We start from the raw sequence: 27,483 nt of genomic DNA, 5'->3' as shown, positions 1-27,483 counted from the left end.
ATATTGAGCAGAGTTCCCTGTGCTTTAACAAGCATATTTGAGGAGAAGGTTGTAGGTACAGTAGGAGAAAAACAATTGATTAAAATTCAAACACAGAAAAGGGCAAATGAAAAATTAGAGATGAAGAAAAAGAAAGTTTATTCAAAAAGCAAAGAACACTGAGCTTAAAATGGCAATGTTGAAGTGCAGAATAAAATAAATAAATAAAGCAGACAATTACAAAACAAATACACCCACAGCTCTCTAAGATCTTAGAAAAACCTTTCAGTCACATTGGTGATGCGATGGTGACACCAGTCTTCACAAGGCAGAGGAAGTGTGCACTCCCTGGGGAGCAGCGCACTGACAGTAATCTTCGTGGCTCAAGTCTGAGGAAGCCCGATGATAATGACTGCTGAGAGTTTTAAGCGCCAAAGATCTTGACTTGACAGGAAGAAAATTAGACATCAAATTTAACTCATAGCAAGCATCATGTGTGTTGTCAACATTTACCGTAAATTTCTTTCCTCAAGTATCTTACGCTGGTCTCCTCCAGCTGGAGCTTTTGGTTGCAAAATTCTGCTCTGTGGTCTGTAAGTAGGGACTGGCTACAGTTAGAAGAACTGGCAATACTTCCCACCTCAGAATGACAAGAAACCAGTGCAACCATTCAGTTTTCATTTAAAATGTACCTTTAACTTTCAAGTCCAAATTCTCTGTAACTTCACTGGATGGTTCTGTACATTTTCGCCATATCCATATAAACAGAACTTAAATTTCAAATCACTCAACTTCCCATAGAAACCTAAGTGTCAAATTTACTTTTAATGTTGAAAACAGGAAAAAATATTTTAAACATCATCTTGTTCTAATGTGTGTCTCAAACAAAACAAAATTTTACAAACAATGTGTCATAAATGACAATCTCCTTTAAAGACAGATTCACTGAATTACAAAATGAGCTAATTATGTAAGTCCTCTTTTAGTGGTGTGGGGTGGGCAGCTGGGAAAGGGAGTGATGAGGTAATAAGAAATTAGGTCAAACCATTAATTTGAGTATATAGGAGAAAGACACTGGAATTGAAGTAGTTCACTGTTCAAAATAATCTCTTTGAGAATGGAATACATTAATCTATCAAACTTAATAAAACTTTTTTATTCTGTATTTTTCAATATATTTACTAGGTTTCTGGTTCAAAAAGCCTCTTATTCCTCCAAACAAACAAACAAATCACACACAAACATAAATGTAAAAAAATATACAAATGTGTCTGCACTGGCCTGGAGTAACACACAAAAGAGTGTGCAGTAGAGGATTAAGCTAGAGAGAATGGGAATAAAGGGTATGGCATCAACAACCTCAGATATGCAGACAATACTACTCTAACGGCAGAAAGTGAAGAGAAACTAAAGAGGCTCTTTAAGAGGTTGAAACAGAAAGTGAAAAGGCTGATTTGAAACTCAACATTAAAAAAACTAAGATCATGCATCCAGTCCCATCACTTCATGGCAAATAGAAGAGGAAAATGTGGAAGCGGTGACGGTTTTTATTTTCTTGGGCTCCAAAATCACTGCAGACCATAACTGCAGTCATTACATGAAAAGATGCTTGCTCCTTGGAAGGAAAGCAATGACAAACCTAGACAGCATATTAAAAATGTCACTTTGCCCACAGAGGTCTGTATAGACAAAGCTATGGTTTTCCCTGTGGTGGTGGTGGTAGTTTAGTCACTAACTCGTGTCTAATTCTTGAGACCCCATGGACTATAGCCTGCCAGGCTCCTCTGTCCATGGGATTCTCCAGGCAAGAATACTGGAGTGGGTTGCCATTTTCCTCTCCAGGTTTTTCCTGTAGTCATGTACAGATGTGAAAGTGAAAGTCACTCAGTCGTGTCCGACTCTTTGCGACCCCATAAACTGTATAGTTCCTGGAATTCTCCAGGCCAGAATACTGGAGTGGGTAGCCTTTCCCTTCTCCAGGGGCTCTTCTCAACCCAGGGATTGAACCCAGGTCTCCTGCATTGCAGGCGGATTCTTTACCAGATGAGCTATGAGGGAAGCCCATAGATGTGTACAGATCTGAGAGCTATATTATAAATAAGGCTGAGCACTGAAGAATTGATGCTTTCGAACTGTGGTGTTGGAGAAGACTCTTGAGAATCCACTGGACTGCAAGGGGATCAAATCAGTCAATCCAAAAGTAAATCAACCTTGAATGTTCATTGGAAGAATTGTTACTGAAGTTGAAGCTCCAATACTTTGGCCACCTGATGCAAAGAGACCTACTTATTGGAAAAGACCATGATGCTGGGAAAGACTAAAAGCAAAAGGAGAAGGTGGGAGCAGAGGATGAGATGGTTGGATGGCATCACCAACTCAATGGACGTGGATCTGAACACACTCCAGGCGACAGTAGAGGACAGAAAAGCCTGGCATGCTGCAGTCCTTGAGGTCGCAAAGAGTTGAACACAACTTAGCTACTGAAAAATAAGGAGAGAAGGGAAATAATCCACTTTTATGTATACATATCTGGAGTGCTTTAATTTACTACAAAAGCATGTAATTTTTTTATAATAAAGAAATTGTTTATTAAAAAAAAAAAAAAAACATGTTTAAAAGAAAAAACTAGGGAATTCCCTGATGGTCCAGTGGTTAGCAATCCATGCTTTCACTGTCAAGGGCACAGGTTCAATCCCTGGCTGGGGAACTATGATCCCTCAAGCTAGGCAGCCAAAAAATAAAAATAAACTAAAAGAAAAGAAGTTTTCATCTATTACAAAAGATTTTAATATAAGAAAAAATAAAACCAAAGTTTTAGAAGAATACATAGAATAAATTTGTTTAAATGTTTAAGTAGGAAAGACAGTATATAAAATCCAGCAGTCATAAATGAAAAAGACAACAATCACAATAACCTGAAAAATTTAAATCTGCATTAAAAATATCATAAAAAATTAAAAATAAGAAAGCATAAACAGGGAAAATATCTTCATCATATATGACAGATAAAAAACTAATTTGTACAATCCACAGAGTACACAAAATCAATAAAAAATCACGGAAAGAAACAAGAAAGGCTATGGATAATCAGTTCATGGCAAAATAAAAACAAATAGTAAGGAAACCTGAAATATGATTAATCTCGTATCCATCAAAAAATGCCAATAATATAGATATACAGACGGAACAACGTAACAGAAATAAAGTAAGAAAGTACAGAAATAAAGCAAATATATACAGTCAACTCCTTTTCAACAAAAGGTATCCAAATCATGTAATAGGGAAAGAATAGTACCTTCAGCAAATGGTTCTGGGAAAACTAAATGCTTACAGGAGAAAGAATGAAACCGAACCTGTATCTTATAATATATATATAAAAATTACCTCAAAGAACAAAAATTACCTCCATGAACAAAGGTTCAAACATAAAACTTAAAACGATGAAACTCTTAGAAAAAAACATACAGGAAAATCTTCATAACTTTGGATTTGGCAATGGATTCTAAGATATAACAGCAAAAACATGAGTAGAAAAAGAAAAAAAAATAAGATTTGATAAAAGTTAAAAAGTTTTATACATCATTTTCAAGAAAATTAAAAAGAAAACCTATAGGATGGGAGAAAATATTTGCAAGTCATATATCTGGTAAGGGTCTACTATCCAGAATACATAAAGAACATATATAACAACATAAAACTCAATTTAGTTTGAATAAATATTTCTCTAAAAAACATATACTTCTATTTGGTCAACAAGCACATGAAGAGATGCTCATCATTATTCATTTGGAAAGTACAAATAAAACTATTTACTCCCACTGGGACAGCTATGATTTAAAACAAACAAAGAAAGGAACAAGTATTAGTGAGGATGTGGAGAAACTGCAACTTTTGTATATTGCTTGTGAGAATGTAAAAGGATACAGTTCCTGTGGAAAACAGTTTAGCAGGCCCTCAAGAGGTTAAACAAAAATTTATCATTAGATACAAGCAATTTTGCAACTATGAATATAGTCAAAAAATGGAAAACAGATGATTAAACAAATACTTGTACACAAATATTCACAGCAGCACTATTCATAATTGCTAAAAGGTGCAAACGGTCATCAACGAATGAATGGAAAAACAAACATGGTATACCTATACGACAGAATATTATTCAGCCACAGATGAAGTCTTGATACACGCTACAATGCGGATGAAGCGCAAAAACATTATGCTCAGGCATGAAAGCTATACACAAAAGGAAAAATATGATTCCACTTATATAAAACACCTAGAAAAGATGAATCCATAAATACAGAAAGCAATCATTGGTTGACAGGGGCTAGGTTGTGGGGCGGGTAGAGAGGGAAGTGGGTAGTGACTGCTTTATCCATTTTTGGTGACGAAAATGTTTGACACTAAATGGACCAATGATCACACATCATGACTGTACTAAATGCCACTAAATTGTACACTTCAAATACTGAATTTTATATTATGTGAATCTCACCTCAATTAAAAATACACACACACACACACCATTTTCATTTATCAGGCTGGAAAATAATAGAGTGACTATAAATTTATGTGGCTCAGCTGGTAAAGAATCTGCCTACAATGTGGGAGACCTGGGTTCGATCCCTGGGTTGGGAAGATCCCCTAGAGAAGGGAAATGCTACCCACTCCAGTATTCTGGTCTGGAGAATTCCATGGACCATACAGCCCATGGGGTCACAAAGAGTCAGACACGACTGAGCGACTTTCACTTTCACTTTTACAATTTAATATTATCCAGCAACTCCATTTCGTCCAGAGGAATCTGCCTTGCACTTTCCATAGGATGTCAAAACATAGCTACAAGTATGCTCATTGTAGACATTTGTATGATATGAAGAACAAGAAACACCCTAAAATGTCCATCATTTAATAAATTATAATATGATGATACAACTGAAGTTCTAAGAGAATGTTTTATATCTGTATACGCTGTTTTACAATAAAATATCTATAAAATATTAAGTTTCAAAAAGTAAGGTTCAACATTAACATTTGTATCATGATTCCAATTATCATGATCCCATTTACTGGATACATGTATGAGAATACACATGTAAATCCTCATGTAAGTGAAAGTCGCTCAGTCGTGTCTGACTCTTTGCAACCCCCAGTCCATGGGATTCTCCAGGCCAGAATATTGGAGTGGTTAGCCTTTCCCTCCAAGGTATCTTCCCAACCTAAAGATCGAACCCAGGTCTCCCACATTGCAGGCGGATTCTTTACCAGCTAAGCCACAAGGAAAGCATAAATGTAATATAAAAGGAGAAAAACTTCACTTTATACATTATTTTTTTTTTCTTTACACCAGAGCATGGATATAGGCCATGTACTTTTAATGTCAACTAACCTTTTACATGTATTACTTCTAGTTTACCCACCTCCAATATCTGGCAATGGAATTATGAGCAACTTTGGTTTACTCTTTATCATATTTTCATTAAAAATAACTAACAAATGCAGTTTAACATTGCTATTTTTGAGAGAAATGTAAAAAATGAATCAAGCTATTAATCTATACAGTTTTTAAACTCAGTTTCTTTCTCATTTTAATAATAATGTCATTCTTTGCAATTAATTTATTGCCACTTCTCTGAGAACTCTAATGAGGACATAGGCCCTCTTTCCCAATTCCTCCTGGAGAAAAAGAATAAATACTTCACAGATATACTCAATTTGATCTTAAAAACCTATTAGTCATTTGTGTGTCTTATCTTCCTAACTGGGAATATACACAGGTCAGCTCCTTTGAAAAGAATATAGGGCAACTATTAATCTCCCCAAAGAGATTCAAGAGAACCACTAAAGGAACAACCACTGTATCTGAAGATATATAGGATATCAGGCCTGTTCTGCTTTTTATCTATAAAATATGTACTGACAAGAATTTTTTATACAAATGAGGGCCACCTTGTCTTCTTGGGAGAGTACAGCTTCATCCCACTGGTACTGCTGTTGACGAAAACTGTCATGTTTAACTTTTTCTGAGGCTGTGCAATGTTTGTGTCCCCCTAACATTTATATGTTGAAATCCACCTCTCCATTATAACAGTATTAGGAAACGGGGCATTTGCGGGTGATTAGGTCATGAGGGTGAAGACATGAGTGGACTTAGTGCCCTTATAAAAGATGCCTCACAGAGCTTTCACTCTCTTGCCACCATGTGCAGACACAGTGAGAAGAGGGTCATCTGTGAACCAGGAAGCGGGCCCTCATCAGATACTGAATTTGCCCACACCTTGATCCTAGACTTCCCAGCCTCCACAACTATAAGAAATAAATATTTGCTGTTTTAGTCACCCAGTCTATGGCAATTGTGTTCAAACAGCCCCAAAAGACTAAGACACCCTGCACCATTTTATACTAGACAACATGAATGATGGGCAAGTAGTGTCCTTTTTGAGGATGTACTTGAATTTTTTAAATGTTAACTGTTATTCTAGAGAAGTTATCAATACCAAAAACTGAAGTATGATTCCACTTCCAGTTCAGTCACTCAGTCGTGTCCGACTCTTTGCGACCCCATGAATCTCAGCACGCCACGCCTCCCTGTCCATCACCAACTCCTAGAGTCCACCCAAACCTGTGTCCATTGTGTCTGTGATGCCATCTAACCATTTCATTCTCTGTCTTCCCCTTCTCCTCCTGGCCTCAATCTTTCCCAGCATCAAGGTCTTTTCAAATGAGTCAGCTCTTCGCATCAGGTGGCCCAAGTATTAGAGTTACAGCTTCAACATCAGTCCTTCCAATGAACAAATACCCAGGACTGATCTCCTTTAGGATGGACTGGTTGGATCTCCTTGCCATCCAAGGGACTCTCAAGAGTCTTCAACACCACAGTTCAAAAGTATCAATTCTTCGGCGCTCAGCTTTCTTTATTTATAGTTCAACTCTCACATCCATACACGACTACTAGAAAAACCATAGCCTTGAGTAGATGGACCTTTGTTGACAAAGTAATGTCTCTGCTTTTTAATATGCTATCTAGGTTGGTCATAACTTTCCTTCCAAGGAGTAAGCGTCTTTTAATTTCATGGTTGCAATCACTATCTACGGTGATTTTGGAGTCCCCCCACCACAAAAAAGTCAGCCACTGTTTCCACTCTTTAATTACAGCTACCGATTTTAAATAATGGCAGGCTTTTTATATATGGTTTATAATACAGTTCTGAAAAAGATTCTCAAGTAACAGTCATGAAAGTGACTTAGTAGAACAGGAACACTGGAATAAGAATATGAACTTTCAGGGCATTACTGTAATACTAAGGACTTAACAATTCTGATAGGTCTATTTTAAATCTCATTATTTTGCAATCATAAATACATACTCTGAAATCAAGAGGCTGTAATATGGGAAGTCATCTTCCTGTACCTTTATCTGTAAAGTGAAACAAAATAATTTGCAAGACATCCCCATGTTTTATGATTCTATATTTCATCATCAGAGGTAGAATTGGAGAAGGAATTGGCAACCTACTCCAGTACTCTTGCCTGGGAAATCCCATGGACAGAGGAGCTGGCAGGCTACTGCCCATGGGGCTGCAAAGAGTTGCTAAACCACAAAACGATAAGAACTCTGAAAATGATATCATCAGGCTTAATTCTCTACTTAGCATCTTGTATATTTAATAATTAAGCCATGTTTCATGTATCCAAACTATGTACTTAGTTTTCATATCATATTTATGCCTTTACAGGTTATTCTAGTTCATTAAATAGCAACTCTATTTATCCAGCTGCATAAGTCAAAAACCTCAGGACCTTCTTCAACTCCTTCCTTTTCTTCTCTCCACATCCACCTTGGCCATGCTGTTCAAACCACCCTCATCTCTAGTGTGACTCCTGAAACATTAGCGTCTTTGGGGCTCATACTTCCACTCTTGTCTCTCCACACTCAATTTTTCCACAAATCAGGTGAGTCAATGCTTTCTTGAAATCATTACACAGATAATTTCACTTTACTACTCAGAATCCTCCAAAGGCTTTCACTCTTGCCCAGAGTCAAGGTGAGCTTGCGTTAGCTGCCCCCTCTACCATTTGTCCAACCTTCCTACTAGACTCTCACCTCCACCACGCCACTCTCTGCATTCTTAGGGCAGGCTGAGTGTATTCTATTGGTTCTACTGCCTGTAATGATCTTGCACCAGAAATACACATGGATCACAATTTCATTCAGCGGGGAACCTCTGCCCACATGCTACTTTATTAAACAGTTTTTTACTAACTACAAAATATAAAATAACGCCCTCTGTTTCCCTTACTTACCCTCTGCCTCACTGTATCTCCATTACTCTGCTTTATCATTTTCACTGCATGTATTAAAAAAAAAAAAAAGCATGACATATGCTACACTGGGAAGATCCCCTGGAGGAAGACATGGAAACCAACTCCAGTATTCTTGCCTGGAAAATCTCCATGGACACAGGAGCCTGGAGGGCTGTGTCCATGGAATCACTAAGAGTCAGACATGACTGAGCAATAATGATTGATTCTTTCACCCCAAATATCAGAATGTTGCTGTGTTAAAGCAGCAATTGTGTCTCTTGTGCTTAAGATAGTAACCAGTAAAAGAAAACACTTGAAAAATATTTGTTAAATGAACAAATGAGTATATTAACTCCTACCATTTTCAACAGAAGTCAACAAAACAATATAAAGGAAAAACTATTTTGAGAATAAAAGGATGTGCTAGGTACAACATGGGAATACAGTAACATGTTTCCAGCAGAAAGCCCTCTCTGAAACTGGATTTAGAAACACTTGCTCCACTGTAACAGGGAATCAGCCAGAAAGTTAATCAGGGCTGTGGGTGGAAAAACAGTCATCTACAGGAAATTAGAATCCCAGGCTGTGCTACACATGTAAGTGTGGAGTCCAAAGTTGTATTACATATATGAGATAGGGACTTCAACTGAAAAGTAAGCTTAAAAGCTAGCTGAGAGTCAGGGATATATCTAGGTTCACTGAAAAATAAAATTTAAAATTATCCTGTAGGAATACTTCTGTAACTCCCAACACATAGGACTCAATGGGAAGCAAACCTATACTGTCGGTAAGCAGAGTTTAAAAAAAAGAAAATTAGAACCCACACAAGGATGGAAAGTCAACCACTGCATGAATGGAAAATTTATACACTAGAAAAAAAAAGGGAACTGAAATAATCTGAGTATTAAGATAAGCACATCTTTTTACAAGGGTATATAAATAAAGAATATAGGACAACGTGAAAGGGAGAATTTCATACAGAACATAAGAATACTAGAAATGGAAAATGTCAAAAAATGAGACAAGCTATAAATTAGATTTAGCTAATGAGAAATATGATGCACACACACTATAGAAAGAAAGAAAGATTAAAAAATGAAAGAGAAAGTAAGTGATTTAGGGTACAAGAATGAAAAGATACTTCATATGTCCCAGTACATGAAGAGAAATGCACAGAGGCAATATTTAAAGAAATATGGCTGCTAGTTCTCCAAAATTTAAAAAACAAATCCTCAGTTTTAAGAATAGATTATATTTATATACAGATACACAGAGTTCCTGCATATATATCCAAACCTAGACACATTTAATAAAATTTCTTAACACTGAAGGTAAAAACAAAACCTTTAAAATTATCACAGAGAAAAAGTGAGACTGCTATACAGGCAATAATTAGACTGACAGCTGATTTCTCATGAATAGCAACAAATGCTACAAGACAATAAAATACTACCTTCCAACTGTTGAAGAAAACTGTCTACCTAAATTCTATACCCAAGTATCTATACTAAGAAACCTAAGTTATTAAACAGTAAGAGTAAAATAAAAATAACTTTCAGTCATAACAAGAAAGAGAATTTGCTACTCACAGACTCTTAATAAAAATTAATTTGGCAATAAATAATAAGATGCAAGGAAAAAATTAATGAACTGATATCATTAATGAGTTGATAATAAACAGGTTTTAAAATAAGACTGACATTTTGATTGGAAAAAGGTTAAAAATAAGGTTTATTAAATAAGGTTTAAAAATATCAAATAATATCATGATTGATGCAAGATTCCAGACTTCTTTTAATCATTTAAAAATAAGCAACTCCCAACTAGAGTCAATGAACAAAAGTATAAACTAGAAAGATGTACACTGAATTCATAAATGCAGTAGCCTCTGGAGAGAAGAAAGTTATGGGACTAAAGAGGTAACAACAGGGACTTCAATCTCACTTGTATGTCACATTTTTATTAAAAAAATAATATTGAACAAAATGTCAAAGAATTATTTTCATTGAGTAAACAAATGTTTCTTTTTATTCTATTTTTGTGTGTTTTGGGCAGTGGTAGGCCAATTATTTGGAGAAGGCAATGGCACCCCACTCCAGTACTCTTGCCTATGGATGGAAAATCCTATGGATGGAGGAGCCTGGTAGACTGCAGTCCATGGGGTCACTAAGAGTCGGATACGACTGAGCAACTTCACTTTCACTTTTCACTTTCATGCATTGGAGAAGGAAATGGCAACCCACTACAGTGTTCTTGCCTGGAGAACCCCAGGGACGGGGAGCCTGGTGGGCTGCCGTCTATGGGGTCGCACAGAGTCAGACACGACTGAAGTGACTTAGCAGGCCAATTATTATTAACTTAGAGTAAACAGGGCTTCCCTGAGAGCTCAGTTGGTAAAGAATCTATCTGCAATGCAGGAGACCCCAGTTTGATTCCTGGGTCGGGAAGATCTGCTGAAGAAGGTATAGGCTACCCACTCCAGTATTCTTGGGCTTCCCTTGTGGCTCAGCTGGTAAAGAATCCACCTGCAATACAGGAGACCTGGGTACGATCCCTGGGTTGGGAAGATCCCCTGGAGAAGGGAAAGGCTACCACTGCAGCATTCTGGCCTGGAGAAGTTCATGGACTATACAAGGTTGCAAAGAGTCGGACATGACTGAGCAACTTTCACTACTACTAGAGTAAGCATGACTACTATGAGATCTCAAACGCAGAGTATGAAAGTTCTTTTATTATAAAGTTCATGACATCTCAAGAATTACATGAATTGGAAGAGTTCTAATCTCCAGTTGATTTCTCACTGAATCTAAGATAAACATGAAATCAAACTGTTTTTCAATTTTGAACCACTCCAAGGAGTGGTCAGTCCATTTTACACTTTGATTTTCAAAGTGTAAGACACAAACATAAACAAATCAAAACAGTCTGGATTCGATTTAAAAAATATACATGGGCTTCCTGTTCAAAGACAGAAAAATGAGGTGGGAGGAATATGAAAATGAATCATTTCAAATGAGTACAAAGGATTCTTAGGACAGTCAGTTATGCTAAACAAATTGGTTCTTCACATTGAAGCAAGCCACTCAGTTTAGAAATTTCATATATCAGTGGATCAATCTGCAGCCAATCCACAAGCAGTACTTTAGTTATAATAAAAACTGAAGTAGTCCCATAGATATGTTTTTTCCTTTGCATTACTGTCCTTTCCAGAGAAAATGAAAAATTAAATCTATAAAGGATGGACTAGTTCCAAATGGCTATGTTGTTTGTGCACTTGTTAAGTGAGGTCTGCAGCTTTCAAAACCAAAATAGAGTGTGAATGTCCCAGTAAATCTGCATCAAATGTGCTTCAGGTTGAAAGGAAATGATACCAAATGCAAGAAGTTAAATGAATCATGAAAAAAGTGTAATCTACACAGATAGACCGTGTTATGCAATTGCTCTACTTGTAGAAGTCTATGTATAGGGCAAAACAACTCCTTATCATTTCCAAAAATAAACATAGCTCGTTGTTACTCTGCAGCTGGATGAAGTATCTCTTCATAATTTTTCAAGGCATTTTAAGGGAGAAAAATGAGTTATCTTAATTATGATGGGGGCAATGCGATTTATTGGCTCAGAGTAAGCACTCAGATTCCTGCTGCTTGGGCTTTGCATCATGGCCTCCCTAACAGCTACATAAGCTTGAGCTAGTTTAACCACTGTGTGCCTCTGTTTTCCAATCTGCAAAATGGAAAATACAACGACACGTAGAACAGCTGACAAAATAAGTAATCTTATGTAAGTTATCATAATCTTCATTTTAATGTGAGGCTTTAAACTGCAGGAAAAGAAATGTGGTATTCTTATGTATTGTAACCAATTAAGAACAATTTTACAATTAGGAAAAGGTGCTCTGTATCTCTGAAAATGAGCTTAATCAAGGTCCTAATATTAATCCATTATGTGTAATGTTAATACACATAATGTTAAATAATCCACTACTGGTAAAAAATAAGGCTCTTCATTTTCCATAAAAAATGTTTAAGTTCATATTAACGATTTTCTGGAAATTTTGCTGCGCTTGTGCATGTATGAAAAATATTTGTCATTTCATCATATAATCAACATCTTTTTCATATTTTAAGAACTGGAACTGTAATTAAACTATTTTCTAGTGTGATTTTAGGCTTTACTAAGTTAAATCGACAGCTGTTAATAATATAAATTTTATCCCTCTCCCATTTGGAAATATTCGTCTGGAGTGGGGCTTTATGCAGGCTTTATGGCTAGATACCTTTGTTAATCTCCCAGGAGCTACGTGGTTCCTGTGTTTAGACTGCCCTTTTCACAAGTTCCAATTGCCAACTACACACAGAAACAGTATGAGGGCTTTTTCCTCACATTAAAAAAAAAAAAAAAGTAAATCTTCATTAAAAACTACTTTGATCCATATTTGACTTTCAAAACATAATAACCAGTTTATTCCAATGCATTAAAAGAGCAAATATTTAAGTGTTCTGCATATCCAAAGCAGTGAGCAAAGAGGTAAAGCAAGAATATTTGAGCTGATGAGTAATGCTGATCTCCCAAAGGAAGGGAGAGGCAGCTGCATTCAATCTAGGATTGTTAGGCCTTCTGACAAGAATGCAGCTCAACTGTAAGGTCCAAAAATCTATGTGTATTTGTTTGTGAAGAGTGTGCATATATGTGTGCCTGTGTGCATGCGTGTGTGTGTGTATACAGAGAGAAAGAAAGACAAGAGAGGGAAAGAGACAGAAATATAAGCTGTGACATTGGCAAAAGTTGGTGAAAAATAGAAGACATTCAATCTGAAAAAAAAATATATATATATATAAAATAATAGACCACATGGAGCAGATTATATACTGAAAACACTGAGAACTTAATCTAAAACAAAACTGTTTAAATGAAATAATGTTGAATATGTGACAGCTCTTTAATCTTGTATGACAGTATAACTATGCATCTGTAGGAAGTGTGTACTTGCAAATAGCTAATGTATATGTATACAAGAGGAGTTTCATAAAGTACCATTCAGAGACTGCTGTAAGACTCAGTAAGAATGTCAACAATGTGGTCACAAGATTCCACTGCTCCCATGTAAACACGGTCCCAAGGTTCACACGCTCGTGATGCACGTGCCAGTCACAGGTAACAAACTTCACAGTGACAGTATCAGAAGAGAATCATCAGGAACAGTTACTGAACACTTACAATGTGCCAGACACTATCCTAAACATTTTTCATGAATTAATTTATGTAAACCTCACAACAATCCTATGACATGGCTGCTACTACAATGCTCATTTTACTGATGACATAACTGATGCCTAAAATCATGCAGCTCCGAAGGGGCAGAATCAGGGCTCCAACCCAGGCAGCCTGGCTCTGGCACCAGGCCCTGCCATCACACACACACTAAAAGAAAAGAACAGCAGAACAGGCAAGAGCAGCAACCTAAAACAGGCTTCCACCATCTCACCTGGAGACAGCCTCCTAACTGTTTTCTCAGCTTCTGCCCTCGTCTCCAACGTCCAATTTTTCATTGCATAAAAGTCAGGAAGATCTTTTTAAAACATAAATCTTTTTAAATATACAACTTTGATCAAAAATTTCCAGTTGCTTCCCATCACACTTATAATAAATTCCAAAGTTTCTACACATTTGTAGTATGTTGAACCTATAGTTAGGAAGAACTAACAGCAACGCTGAGTCTGTTCCTTGTAATTAACGTTTAAAAACAAAGGAAAAATTTGAATCCACGGGCCAGAAAAACTTAAAAAAATGTAAAGTTGGCGTCTAAATCCTGCCAAACACTAAATCCTTACAAACACCCAGTTGACAAAGATCCTAAATGCATAACCAGCCAGCATCACCAAGACTTCACTGCTTCATCACTGATCCTGCAGAAACATTGAGATTCTCTGCTAAGGAGAGGGACATCATTCCTGCTGCTGCCAGGCCCCGAGAGACTACAGCTGTCCTGTGTTCATTCTCTGATGCTTAGCAACTCTCCAGTCCATGAAACTTCTGTATCCAAATTCCACATGAACTGATCAGCAAGCACTTTCCCCACTTTTACTCTAACCACATACATGCACTGCCTACCCTTCCCAGCCAAACCTCATGCTCAAGAGCCAGAGAAACACACACACACACACACACACACCACACACACACACACACACACACACACACAGGAATTAGGGTAGTTTCACTGAATTAAGAAGTCAAAGCCACCATTACAACACCATTTCCAACTACAGCATGGTTTGAATAGGCTTTTGTGGGTGGCCCTGAGAACTTTCTATTTATCACCCTAGTTTTTTAGCAAAAGCAGTTTAAATTTCTAACAATGACCTTACAAAGTATTTTTTTAATCCCTAAGTTTCAGACCACTTGCTCTTAATACTAACACAGACAACTGAAATCAATACTCACATAGAATGTTGTTTAAAAAGCCTTTATTTTAAAATATTGATTGATAGTCTATTATAATTGTTCTGAATTCAGTTTCTACCTTAGCAAAAAACTATACTTGTGATTTGATTGACATAAGTAAGGTTTTATTAAAGACTAAAATGGTAACATTGATCCAAATATTTTAAGTACTAAATCTATCTCAAAGTAAAATTGCTTCAGTAATCACTTTTTACAATGTAAAGGAGGCTGTGGGAATCATATTTGAAAAGCTAAGTACACTTAAAAAGAAGTGAATATACTTTTTCAAAAAGTATACATGTTAATATATAACTATCATAGTTGAAAATGAAGAACAAATGTCAATACTGTCTATCAGGTGAATCAAATTTTATTGTTCCCATACTATTTCTCAGATATACTTTTAAAAAGTAGTCATGTTTGCAGGCAAAAAGTCTCTTGATTTAAGTTTCCCTTTTCAAAGCAGAAAAAAAATGTGCTTTTTTCCCTCTAATATTCCAGGGTACTAAAACACAATTAATGAAATCATTCTATGTAGTTTTTCAGCTAGAATTATTTGTTTCCACCTTGCAATTCTTCTGAAGAGGGAAACAAATTATCCTGCCATTATAGAAAAAACACTAACAAGTGGAGACCTAATAAATAAGATTTTTAAATGTTAGTGAACATACATCTGACCTACGACCTGAAAGAAACTTCCTCAAACAAGCAGATGGCAAGCTGTAAAATAACATCTGGAATTTAATCCCAGGAAATCAGATCCCATCTGAAGCGCTGAGCAGCAAGCTGGAATAGGATATCGGGTAGGGTGACTCGTTTACAGTATATAAGCACCATGATAACAATGCAGCAGACAGCTACTCCAAACAGTGGCATTTGAAAACCACAGACCTCTGAGAATAAGTCATAATGGAGCAAAATAAAAGGGCTGGTCTGCAGGTCATAAATACCACACACATTCAATTATTAAAAGAATGGCAGTATATTTAATAATTACTCCTCCTCACAAAACACTGATGGGAGAACAAAGAGGGCAGGAGTAGCCTTACAGTAAATGAGCTCTAAGCAAAGCAAAAAAGAGATCTGCCAACTCAGATACAATGCTCTGCGAAAACTATTAGCAAAGACTGGAAGTATTTAAAATCTGTAATAAAAACCCTAGAAAGCCCAATAACTTCTAGATATATACAAATCTAAGGGGAAGAGATTAACTCTCAGGACACTAATGGCCACCTAAGAGTTATCAGTGTCCTGCTTCTGGTAAGGAATCTATAGGCCAAGCCATGTGAGCAGAAGAATGCAACAGTCCAGGATCGAGGTGGAACATACAGGACTACAGGAGGGGCGAGCAGAGGTCTGCACAGGGCAGTGATACTGGCAAAATGAAGGCTAGTGTGGCTCGATGGGCACAAGGGCTCACAGCACTGAGGCAGGGGACAGACGGGCCCAGGCTGAGCAGCCAGAGTCTGTCCCCTGCGGACAGATATCCCAAAACAGAAGGAGGGAGGAGAAGCTGAGCCTCGTTCAGATAAGAGATAAAAGATCACATGACCCTCATCCTCCAGGTCAAGGAGACCCTCCCAACCACATGTGCACAGAAGGTCTCCTGGAGATCAAAAGAGATGGGACATCACCTCACAGGAAGTGATACCCACAGGCCTCTTCAGTAGGATCCATAAGCAGGCACACAGGGGAGAACCCTGAGATATACCAAATACAGATTCAGAACCAGGCAAAGCAAGATGACTGGCCAAAGGAAATGTAGAAGAAATGCCCAATAAAAAGTGATTTATAGGTTTCTGAAGCATCATTCTGGCTCTCCAAATTTTTAATTAAGCCTTAACTTTTGGTAATATAACACAGTTACTCCAGTGTCTAGAAACAGACAAACTCAGATTCACATCAAGGCTCCTCCATTTACCGTATGTTTAACCTCGAATGCCCTCGAAATGTAGCCTCAGCCACATTTCCACATCTCATAGCGTTATTGTAAGGATTTATACATAATCTGTAAAACAGTCTTGGGACAAAATGAAGTTTGGTAAGTATCTTTCATCCATGTATCTTTTTAGCTATTAAAATCCCTAATCAATCTCAAAAAAAAAAAAAAAAGTGACTTAAACTACCATGAGTGTGTGACTCTCTCCAAGCCCACCCATGTGTCTATCCACATATACTTTTTTCCTCCTAATAAATACTTTACTTGTTTCATATCTTTCCATCTCTATGTGGACATTCATTTCTGCGGATCTGATCGGCAAGGGCCCTGTCACTGGCCACTGGTCCCTCATGGTCTAGCATTCTCACTGTCACAGCCCAACCTCAATCTCTGGCCAGAAAGCAAAGTCCCGCTTCAAGCCACTGCAGGCTGCGGTCACCCAAGATCAATACCAGCAGCCAAAGTAAGCTGGAGACACAATCATGAACAGAGTCAGGAGAGAGGTAGTAAGTGATGAAAGCTTAAGGCCCCATATATGGCTGGGTCTGAAGCCCCATATGAACCCCAAGAACAGGTCCTTGTGATGGTCAGTTTTATGTGTCCACTTGGCTAGGTCATGTACCCCAGGTATTTGACCTAATATTAACCTAGATGTTTCTATAAAGATATTTTTAAGATAAGCTTAACATTTAAATCAGTAGACTTCAGTAAAGCAGATTACTCTCCATAAGCATGGGTAGGCATCATCCAACCAATACAAGGTCTTAATAGGAAAAAATCAAATCTTACCTCCCTGGAATAAGAGGCCAATCGCCCTTAAACTACAACTGCAGCACTGCCCTAGGCTGAGCCCCAGCACGCTGGTCCACCCCAAAGACACTGTACTTCTCGAGCCGTCAGTCACGTGAGACAAATCTCCTTCTCTCTCTCTCTCAGTATCATACACACATACACACACACACATATATACATGAGAGATTTATTTTATTTTATACTATATTTTACACAGATAAGAGAAAAAGACAAGGAGAGAGAGTGCACGTGATCATCCCTCTCTCTCTCTCTCTCTCTCTCTCTCTTGAGCACCCTGACTAATACAGTCACAATAGCAACAATCTGGAACCACTGCTCCCTTACAGCACAGTCTTTCTCCCCAGCAGGGCTTTCCTAGAGCTACCATTCAATGCCATGACAAAGGGAGAAAGGGACCCTGACTTCTTCATCTTTCCCTCTCACACCATGTCTAGGTAGCACCTGACACACAGTAATCAATAAATCTCTTGAAGACAAGTCTGAGAGGTATTCGGGTCCATGGCCTTCCCTGGTGGCTCTAGTGGTAAAGAACACCACTGCAAATGCATGATACACAGCAGACTCAGGCTCGATTCCTGGGTCGGTAAGATCCCCTGGAGTAGGAAATGGCAAACCACTCCAGCCTTCTTGCCTGGAGAATCCTATGGATAGAGGAGCCTGGTGGGCTTCAGTCCATGGGATCGCACAGAGTTGGAGAAGATTGAAGCAACTTAGCATGGAGGAATGATGATTCGGGTCCATGGAATTTTTTAAGACTGCACATATTATTGATGGTGGCTCAGTGGTAAAGAGGGCTTCCCAGATGGTGGCAATGGCAAAGAACCCCCGCCTGCCAAGCAGGAGACATAAGAGATGCAGGTTCGATCTCTGAGTTGGGAAGATCCCCTGGAGGAGAGCAGGGCAACTCATTCTAGTATTCTTGCCTGGAGAGTCCCATGGACAGAGGACCCTCGTGGGCTATAGTCCACAGGGTCGCAAAGAGTCTGACACGACTGAAGCAACTTAGCACACATGCAAACAGTGATAAAAATCTGCCTGCCAATGCAGCAGATGCAGGTTTGAACCCTGGGTTGGGAAGACACCCTAAAGGAAGAAATGGCAAGCCACTCTGGTATTCTTGCCTAGGACATCCTGTGGACAGAGGAGCCCGATGGGTTACAGTCCATGGGGTTGCAAAAGAGTCAGACACAACTTAGCAACGAAACAACAATACTACTGATATACTCCAACCTATTCCTTATATGAGCAAGCAAAATCCATATGAATATCTGAGCACTTAAGATAATATCACTTGGCCTTCTTACTTCTTTCTTGTGGTTAATTCTAAAAGCTGAATTTAATTTTTTTGTCTATTATTTGTTGTTGTTGTTGTTTTTAAGTTGCTAAGGCATGTCCAACTCTGCAACCACATGAACTATAGCATGCCAGGCTCCTCTGTCCTCCACTATCTCAGATCAGATGCCATGATCTTAGTTGTTTTTTTTTTTATTGCTGAGTTTCAAGCCAGATTTTTCACTCTCTTCTTTTGCTTTCATCATGCGTCTCTTTAGTTCCTCTTCACTTTGGGGCATTAGAGTATCATCTGCATATCTGAGGTTATTGATATTTCTCCCGGCAATCCTGATTCCGGTTTGTGATTCATCCAGCCCTGAATTTCGCATGACGTATTCTGCATATAAGTTAAATAAGCAGGGTGATAATGTACAGCCTTGTTGTATTCCTCTTCCAATTCTGAACCAGTCAGTTGTTCGATGTCCCATTCTAACTGATGTTTCTTGACCCACAAACGGGCTTCTCGGGAGACACATAAAGTAGTCTGGTATTCCCATCTCTTTAAGAATTTTCCACAGTTTGTTGCAATCCACACAGTCAATGGCTTTAGTATAGTCAATGAAGCAGAAGTAGATGTTTTTCTGGAACTCCCTTGCTTTCTTGATGATCCAGCAAATGTTGACAATTTGTCAATTATCACAAAGAGTTAATTTGATTATTCAAAGAAAAACTCCAGTCTATTCTTCAAAACCCTTCTCAACTTCCTTCAGAAACCCAGAGGTTGAATCAAAGAGAAAAAAAAAAAAAAATCTAGTTCCTCCAGTCTAAGAATTGGGAATGAGTCAAGAAGTAACATCTAACAATAATACCCCCCGTACAGGATGTTTATTGTTTGCCAAGTATCTGTGCTAACCCCTTAGCACACACAATTTCAAAACAGCACTGAAAGGTTGGGGTTATTAGCCTGTTTTACAAGTGAGGAAACTGAAGCTGAAAAAAGTTAATTTACATAGCAGAGATTCTCTAATTCAAAGTGAAGTTGCTCAGTCATGTCTAACTCTAGGTTGTGTCTTCTGATAGATTTTCTAAACTTAGTTTGTTTTGTCATGTATTTAGACAATTGTTTCCAAAGAAAGCTTCTTGGAACCTAACCATAACCAAAAACAAATGTGTGACCTCCCCACAAAATTTTACTCCCATCAAAGGACAAAAAATAAGTATTTTTATGAGACAGTTAAAACGAAACATACCCTAAAGCAACAATGTCTATAGCATCTAAAAGAATCTGAATGATTATCAGAACACTGCTACATAACTTCTCAGGTAGAAAACAGTTAAGATTCAGTCCAGTACAGTCACTCAGCTGTGCCCAATTCTTTGCGACCCCATGGACTGCAGGCTTCCCTGTCCATCACCAATTCCTGGAGCTTGCTCAAATTCACATCCATCCAGTTGGTGATGCCATCCAACCATCTCGTCCTCTGTCGTCCCCTTCTCCTCCTGCCTTTAATCTTTCCCAGCATCAGAGTATTTTCCAAGGAGGCAGGTCTTCTCATCAGGCGAACAAAGTATTGGAGTTTCAGTTTCAGCATCAGTCCTTCCAATGAATATTCAGGACTGATTTCCTTTAGGATTGACTGGTTTGAACTCCTTGCTGTCCAAGCGACTCTCAAGAGTCTTCTCCAACACCACAGTTCAAAAGCATCAATTCCTCAGCACTCAGCTTTCCTTATGGTCCAACTCTCACATCCACACATGACAACTGGAAAAACCATAGCTTTGACAATATGGACCTTTGTTGGTAAAGTAATGTCTCTGCTTTCCAATATGCTGTCTAGGTTGGTCATAGCTTTTCATGCAAGGAGCAAGCATCTTTTAATTTCATGGCTGCAGTCACCATCTGCAGTGATTTTGGAGCCTAAGAAAATAAAGTCTGTTACTGTTTCCATTGTTTCCCCACCTATTTGCCATGAAGTGATAGGACCAGATACCATGATCTTTGTTTTTGGAATGCTGAGTTTTAAGCCAGCTTTTTCACTTTTAAAAAGCCACTTTTTCACTCTTTCACAGTTAAGACCATCGTAAATTAAATGCAGATTAAAAATTAAATGTCTTAATTTTAAAAGCTTTTAAGAGTTTAGGAAGCCACATGATCATGCCTGATTTTGCTATGTTCAACAGATAACAACTAGCAGCTCTGGACAAAACATAAGAAACCACTAACTACCTGAAAGCTCTGGAGAATTTAACACAAGCAGAGAAAAACTGAAGCAGAGTTGACAGTGAAAGAAAGGGAGGAGAGCAGGTGGTCTCTTGTTTTGGTTTGGGCTTTTTTACTATAACTTTGAGCCAGAGCGCAAAGCTCACAGTCACCATGCTAGATACCTACAACTACAACTAAGAGGGCCATGAACGTTGAGGGCACATTTCCCAAACCGTGCAACATTCTTCCTAAAAGTAACAATGACTTAACAAGTATGGTTTTAAATTCAGCCCACTCACATACTTCAATTACTAAATAATACTTAGGCCTTAACTTTGGTCTAGTTTAAATAATATATGTATATGTTAACTTATTTTTTTACATTTCCCCTAAACAAAGGTCCGTCTAGTCAAGGCTATGGTTTTTCCAATGGTCATGTATGGATGTGAGAGTTGGACTGTGAAGAAAGCTGAGCACCAAAGAATTGATGCTTTTGAACTGTGGTGTTGGAGAAGACTCTTGAGAGTCCCTTGGACTCCAAGGAGATCCAACCAGTCCATTCTGAAGGAGACCAGCCCTGGGTGTTCTTTGGAAGGAATGATGCTAAAGCTGAAACTCCAGTACTTTGGCCACCTTATGCGAAGAGCTGACTCATTGGAAAAGACTTTGATGCTGGGAGGGATTGGGAGCAGGAGGAGAAGAGGCCAACAGAGGATGAGATGGCTGGATGGCATCACCGACTCGATGGACGTGAGTTTGAGTGAACTCTGGGAGATGGTGATGGACAGGAAGGCCTGGCGTGCTGCGATTCATGGGGTCGCAGAGAGTCAGACACGATTGAGCAACTGAACTGAACTGAACTGAACTGAAAGCTGAAACCATCTTAAGATAAGCAAGGCCTGTGGGTGCACAAAATAGCAATTAGTAGGAGGCACAATAAAATTGTCTGAACCAAATGATAATCACATTCCCATTAACTGTACATGATTTTATGCATGACTTCTTTTAATCTTCTCCTTTCACCATTCTCAGATGGAATATTAATTTGAGAAGAATAACTAAAAAAAATCATAAAGAAAACTTTTAATTTAATTTAGAACTAAACATTTTATCTAAATAATCATAATCATAGATCTCAAGTAACTTTAAACACAGTATTTTATTTTGGCTGTCACAGAAAATGTTATGCTATGTTGTTCTTGAGATTTCCCAACCCAAAGAGAGAGTTGATCACTAATTTTTATAATAAAAAACTAAAGGACAATTATTTCTTATTCCATTATCACTATGAACGTTATAGCCCGAATAAGATAAACCAACTTCCACAGGACTATTTGGTTCAACAAAGCTGCTTCCTATGCCGGTGTTTATTTCTGAAGGCTCTGTTTTTCTACTCAGAACTGCTTCTGAAAATTTTTGATGCAGCATGCCACTTTATGAAGCCCCCGGAAGAAATTATTCTCAGGTCTTGATACCAGGAAACAACTATGAATCCTTAGGAATCAGGTACTTGGCTTGTTTTTCTTTAGTCGCTAAAGCCTCAGTCAACAATTTGGCCCAACTCTAGCAACTACACAGCTTTGTAACATGGAACTCTTTATGCTCATTTTACTGTTCACTTAAAATGATTAGAGAATTTCATTAGAAAAGACTGATGCTTTCTCAAGTGAGGCTAATATATAAAAATATCACGTGTGTATGGTATGTTCTTAAGGACTAAAAAACGATGATTCACGTTTAATGACACTATATTGAATATTAAAGTGCTATATATATATAATACTATCTTCCCTGGTGGCTCAGAGGTTAAAGCATCTGCCTCCAATGTGGGAGACCAGGGTTCGATCCCTGGGTCGGGAACATCCCCTGGAGAAGGAAATGGCAACCCACTCCAGTATTCTTGCCTGGAGAATCCCATGGATGGAGAAGCCTGATAGGCTACAGTCCATGGGGTCACAAAGAGTCGGACACGACTGAGCAACTTCACTTATTTACTTACTTATATATAATACTTGGGAATTAGTGAGAGCAAAAAATAAATATGTAGTTATAAACAAATAAAAAAACGTTCCATTTACCTTCTTCAGTGAAAATTCACATACACTTCACATTCATTCTGTTGTAGTGATTTATGGCAAGGAACAGTCCCAAACGAGCCATGATTTTCACAGGAAGAGCCTGAAATTTCACCTCAGTCCATGAGGAGTCCAAATGCCACAACAGCAGGGGCAGCAGTCACTGATTAATCCCAGGACACACCATCCACTATTGAACGGCTCTGCTGATAAAGTGATTCAGGTTTGAGAAACACTCAAGCTCTTATAAGGAGCCCAGCTCCATACTAGGTGATTAATATGAAAATTTTTTTAATCCATCAGTCACTCAGTCGTGTCTGCCACTTTGTGACCCAATGGACTGCAGCACGCCAGGCCTCCCTGTCCATCACCAACTCCCAGAACTTGCTCAAACTCACGTCTGTCAAGTCAGTGATGCTATCCAACCATCTCATCCTCTGTCGTCCCCTCCTCCTCCCACCTTCAATTTTTCCCAGCATCAGGGTCCTTTCCAATGAGTCAGTTCTTCGCATCAGGTAAACAAAGTATTGGAGTTTCAGTATCAGTCCTTCCAATGAATATTCAGGACTGATTTCCTTAGGATGGACTGGTTGGATCTCCTTGCAGTCCAAGGGACTCTCAAGAGTCTTCTCCAACACAGTTCAAAAGCATCAGTTCTTCAGCACTCAGATTTCCTTATGGTCCAACTCTCACATCCATACATGACTACTGCAAATACCATAGCTTTGACAATATGGACCTTTGTAGGCAAAGCAACATCTCTGCTTTTTAATGCTGTCTAGGTTGGTCATAGTTTTTCTTGCAAGGAGCAAGCATCTTTTAATTTCATGGCTGCAGTCAACATCAGCAGTGATTCTGGAGCCCCAAAAAATAAAGTCTATCACTGTTTCCATTGTTTCCCCATCTATTTGCCATGAAGTGATGGGACCGGTTGCCATGATCTTAGTTTTCTGAATTTTAATCCCATTTTAAAGAAAAAAGAAACATTTTAAAATGGGGCTAAAACTCCATTTAACCCCAAGTGTATTTTAACCCCATTTTAAAGACAAGGGCTATAGAAATCAAGTTACAAGCTCAAAGTGAGTAGGGCTGCATAAAAGACATGAGACCCAAAGCTAGCACCCCTAAATTCTACATTTTGTTCTTTCCTCTACCTATAAACTATATTGCCATACACTGGCAAAAATCTAAAAGTGGAGAATTTAATTTATTCTTGCTGAAACACTGAGAAAAGGTGAAGTAATTTAGGTAAAGTTGCATTATTCCTACCAGGTAGACACCCCTTAAGTCCTCCTACGATGCTTTGATACTTTTCTCAATTCCATTTGATTACTTCTTAAATCAAATGGAATTGAGGAAAGTAACAAAGGCAAATTTATTACAATTGTGAAACTGTTTCTCCAAATATTATACCTATCTTGAAGGATTCATTTAAACTTGTAGCTGAATGACAGATTTTTTATTTTCAGTAATGAGGTGTTGGCAGCATTATCTATAGATCACTAAAGTGCTTTGTGCTTAACTGGACAAAAATAGGATCTTCTGAACAGAGTAAAAATTTATAAAATATGGTAAAACTCCTATCCTAGACATTGTTAGAATACAGACCCACAATCCTTTATTCAAAACCCTTGGGGTCAGATACGTTTTGGAATTTAAAATGTGTATGTGTGTGTGTGTTTAGAAAGTTTAAGTAATTAAACGACATTAAACAAAGGTCCGTCTAGTCAAGGCTATGGTTTTTCCTGTGGTCATGTATGGATGTGAGAGTTGGACTGTGAAGAAGGCTGAGCACCAAAGAATTGATGCTTTTGAACTGTGGTGTTGGAGAAGACTCTTGAGAGTCCCTTGGACTGCAAGGAGATCCAACCAGTCCATTCTGAAGGAGATCAGTCCTGGGATTTCTTTGGAAGGAATGATGCTGAAGCTGAAACTCCAGTACTTTGGCCACCTCGTGCGAAGAGTTGACTCATTGGAAAAGACTCTGATGCTGGGAGGGATTGGGGACAGGAGGAGATGGAGATGACAGAGGATGAGATGGCTGGATGGCATCACTGAGTCGATGGACGTGAGTTTGAGTGAACTCCCGGAGTTGGTGATGGACAGGGAGACCTGGCGTGCTGCGATTCATGGGGTCGCAAAGAGTCGGACACAACTGACTGACTGAACTGAACTGAAGCATTTTTAAAGATCCCAGCAGGAACGAGGTGCTATGCTCAAATTAGGATAACTTGAGGAAGATTTAATAAAGACACTGTTTACCATGATGTGGGCAAGGTGTAGGGAACCCACAAGGCACAGCTGGCTAACTGGGGCTAGTATCACAGTCACTGGCACCACGCCTATGCCAGACAGACAGTGAGAAGGGGACAGTTTCAGAAAGCTAGAGAGTGAGGCTTGTGGGATGGACAACGAAAGAGCAACCCCCTCCAGTACTCTTGCCTGGAAAACCCCATGGACAGAGAAGCCTAGTAGGCTACAGTCCACGGGGCTGCAAAGAGTTGGACACGACTGAGCACACGCACGCACGCACACACACACATGGCTTGTGGAGAATGGGTAACCTATCTGGTGGTCAGACCTCTAATCTAGAGACACACTGTGGTGACCCCTCAAAGAGGGTTCTGGGCAAAATAATAGAACCTACCCTCAACTCTGTTTCCTTTCTCCAATCTCTTTCCAGTGACTTCCACCTGCCAAATTCAATGGGTAAATCTATCTCAAAGCAACCATACATATAGACTACAGAAAGTCAGACTCCCAGGCACATAGCTGGATAAAAAAAAAGGTAGAGAGTGAATCTAAAATAATAAACAGAAGTTACACAGCATCCACCCTGAGTGGGGTCTGAGACAGCATCTTGTTGTTGCTGCTGTTTATTTGCTAAGACATGTTCAACTCTTGGTGATGACATGGACATCATAAGCCTGCTAGGCTCCTCTGCCCATGGGATTTCCTGGGCAAGAATACTGGAGTTGGTTGTCATTTCCTTCTCCAGGGGATCTTCCTGACCCAGGGATCAAACTTGAGTCTTTGAGTCTCCTGCTTGGCAGGAGGATTCTTTACCACTGAGCAACTAGGGAAGCCCCTGAGACAGCATACATTAATCAAACATATAAATAATTTCTGCTTAAAAATGTACAAAGATGCACACCAAAGGAGATAATGAAAGAATGTAACTTCTCTTGAGTCTGCATCAGGTTTTGCTACCAAGTGAGTTACCCAGAAACAGAACAAAAAAAACAAACACTTGATTTCCAGAGCCTTTGTATATGGTTATTACCTCTACTTTACAAATGAGAACAGAGCTTTACAAAGATTAGATATCTTTTCCAAGGACATCATGCTGTAACTGAAAGTCAGGATTTGAGCCCGGTTCTGACTCTGGCTAACTGCTCTCTACCCTGCTTTGTTGTTTTTCCTGTAATACAAGAGCTATATAGGAGTCCATAATTTATACATGTTTACCTTATCTGCTGTGTAATTCCTTATCTCATAAAATCATGCATAATTGGTATAGATATAAGGTACATTCCATAATATCAATAAACCCTAAGAAGGTTTATTGTAGTATTGTAAAGACAAGTACTATGCTTGTAGTTCCAAAACCTTTTAAAATCTTGACCTGCCTTGTCATCACAAGCATTTCCCTTTCCTTACAAGGTGCACCATACTCGATGTTCTCAGAACACTAAGGTGTTCCTATAGTTGCACAGGGTCACCAGTCAGCCAGCCATCTATGAAACATTTTACCTTTCATAGACCACAAGCAGCAACAAATTTAAGATTTATTTTCCTTTCACTGTGTTTCACTCTTACTAGCCTTCCTGGGCACAGGCTATGATTTTAATTGCATTTTGTACAACTATAAACTTAATCACATTCAAATTTCAATGATCACAGTAAATACAAAACAAATCAAACCTGGATGTGAATAAGCTTATATTTTATTTCCACTGATATTACCAATTTTGCAACATAGTTCAAGTTCAAAAGCCACCAGAACAATCTGCTAATGCTGAATTAGTGTGGAGTTCTCCCCAGCATGAACTCCATCCCTCTAATCCTGCTTCCAGCCCGGGGACGTGCCATCTTCTCTGCAGACTGTCCACACCATGGATTTGACCCTGGCCAACAATAAGTGTACCGAAAGTCCCTATGAATTAGGAAGACAGATTCCAACCTTCTCTCTCTTTGGGTGCCCATATTGGTTTCTTCCCTCCCCACCATATCTGAATTCAACCCTTGACACTACCCCAGTTGCTAGCTTCCTGGTACTGCCTCCAGACCAACTTACTTTAGTACTTACTCCCTGTCTGCAAATCCCAGCTTGACTTATCCTTCCTGTCTGTGGAGCCGTTGTTGTGAAGGATGACTATTTATTATCTGAGAGTTTTACAAGTTAATAATGAGGACTGAATATGAAAAATGTGTTCCGTGATTCTGAAGACACA

At 38.6% G+C, this 27,483-nt stretch overlaps 1 protein-coding gene and 1 long non-coding RNA gene across 4 annotated transcripts in view; both read right to left on the bottom strand.

Moving 5' to 3' along the window:
* Positions 1-27,483, bottom strand: part of MACROD2 (mono-ADP ribosylhydrolase 2) — a 2,305,220-nt gene that overhangs the window by 2,072,592 nt on the left and 205,145 nt on the right. The gene's annotated exons all lie outside the window — the stretch shown is intronic.
* Positions 115-25,043, bottom strand: LOC133258916 (uncharacterized). The gene is made up of 2 exons (XR_009740195.1): positions 8,284-25,043; positions 115-423 (listed from the first exon to the last, which is right to left on the bottom strand). It is a non-coding gene; the product is annotated as an uncharacterized LOC133258916 (long non-coding RNA).

The sequence above is a fragment of the Bos javanicus genome, chromosome 13, assembly GCF_032452875.1.
Source record: "Bos javanicus breed banteng chromosome 13, ARS-OSU_banteng_1.0, whole genome shotgun sequence".
In the NCBI taxonomy this organism is placed as follows: domain Eukaryota; kingdom Metazoa; phylum Chordata; class Mammalia; order Artiodactyla; family Bovidae; genus Bos; species Bos javanicus.
Note: the sequence above shows the minus strand (reverse complement) of the source record. Positions and strands in the feature narration are given on the sequence as shown.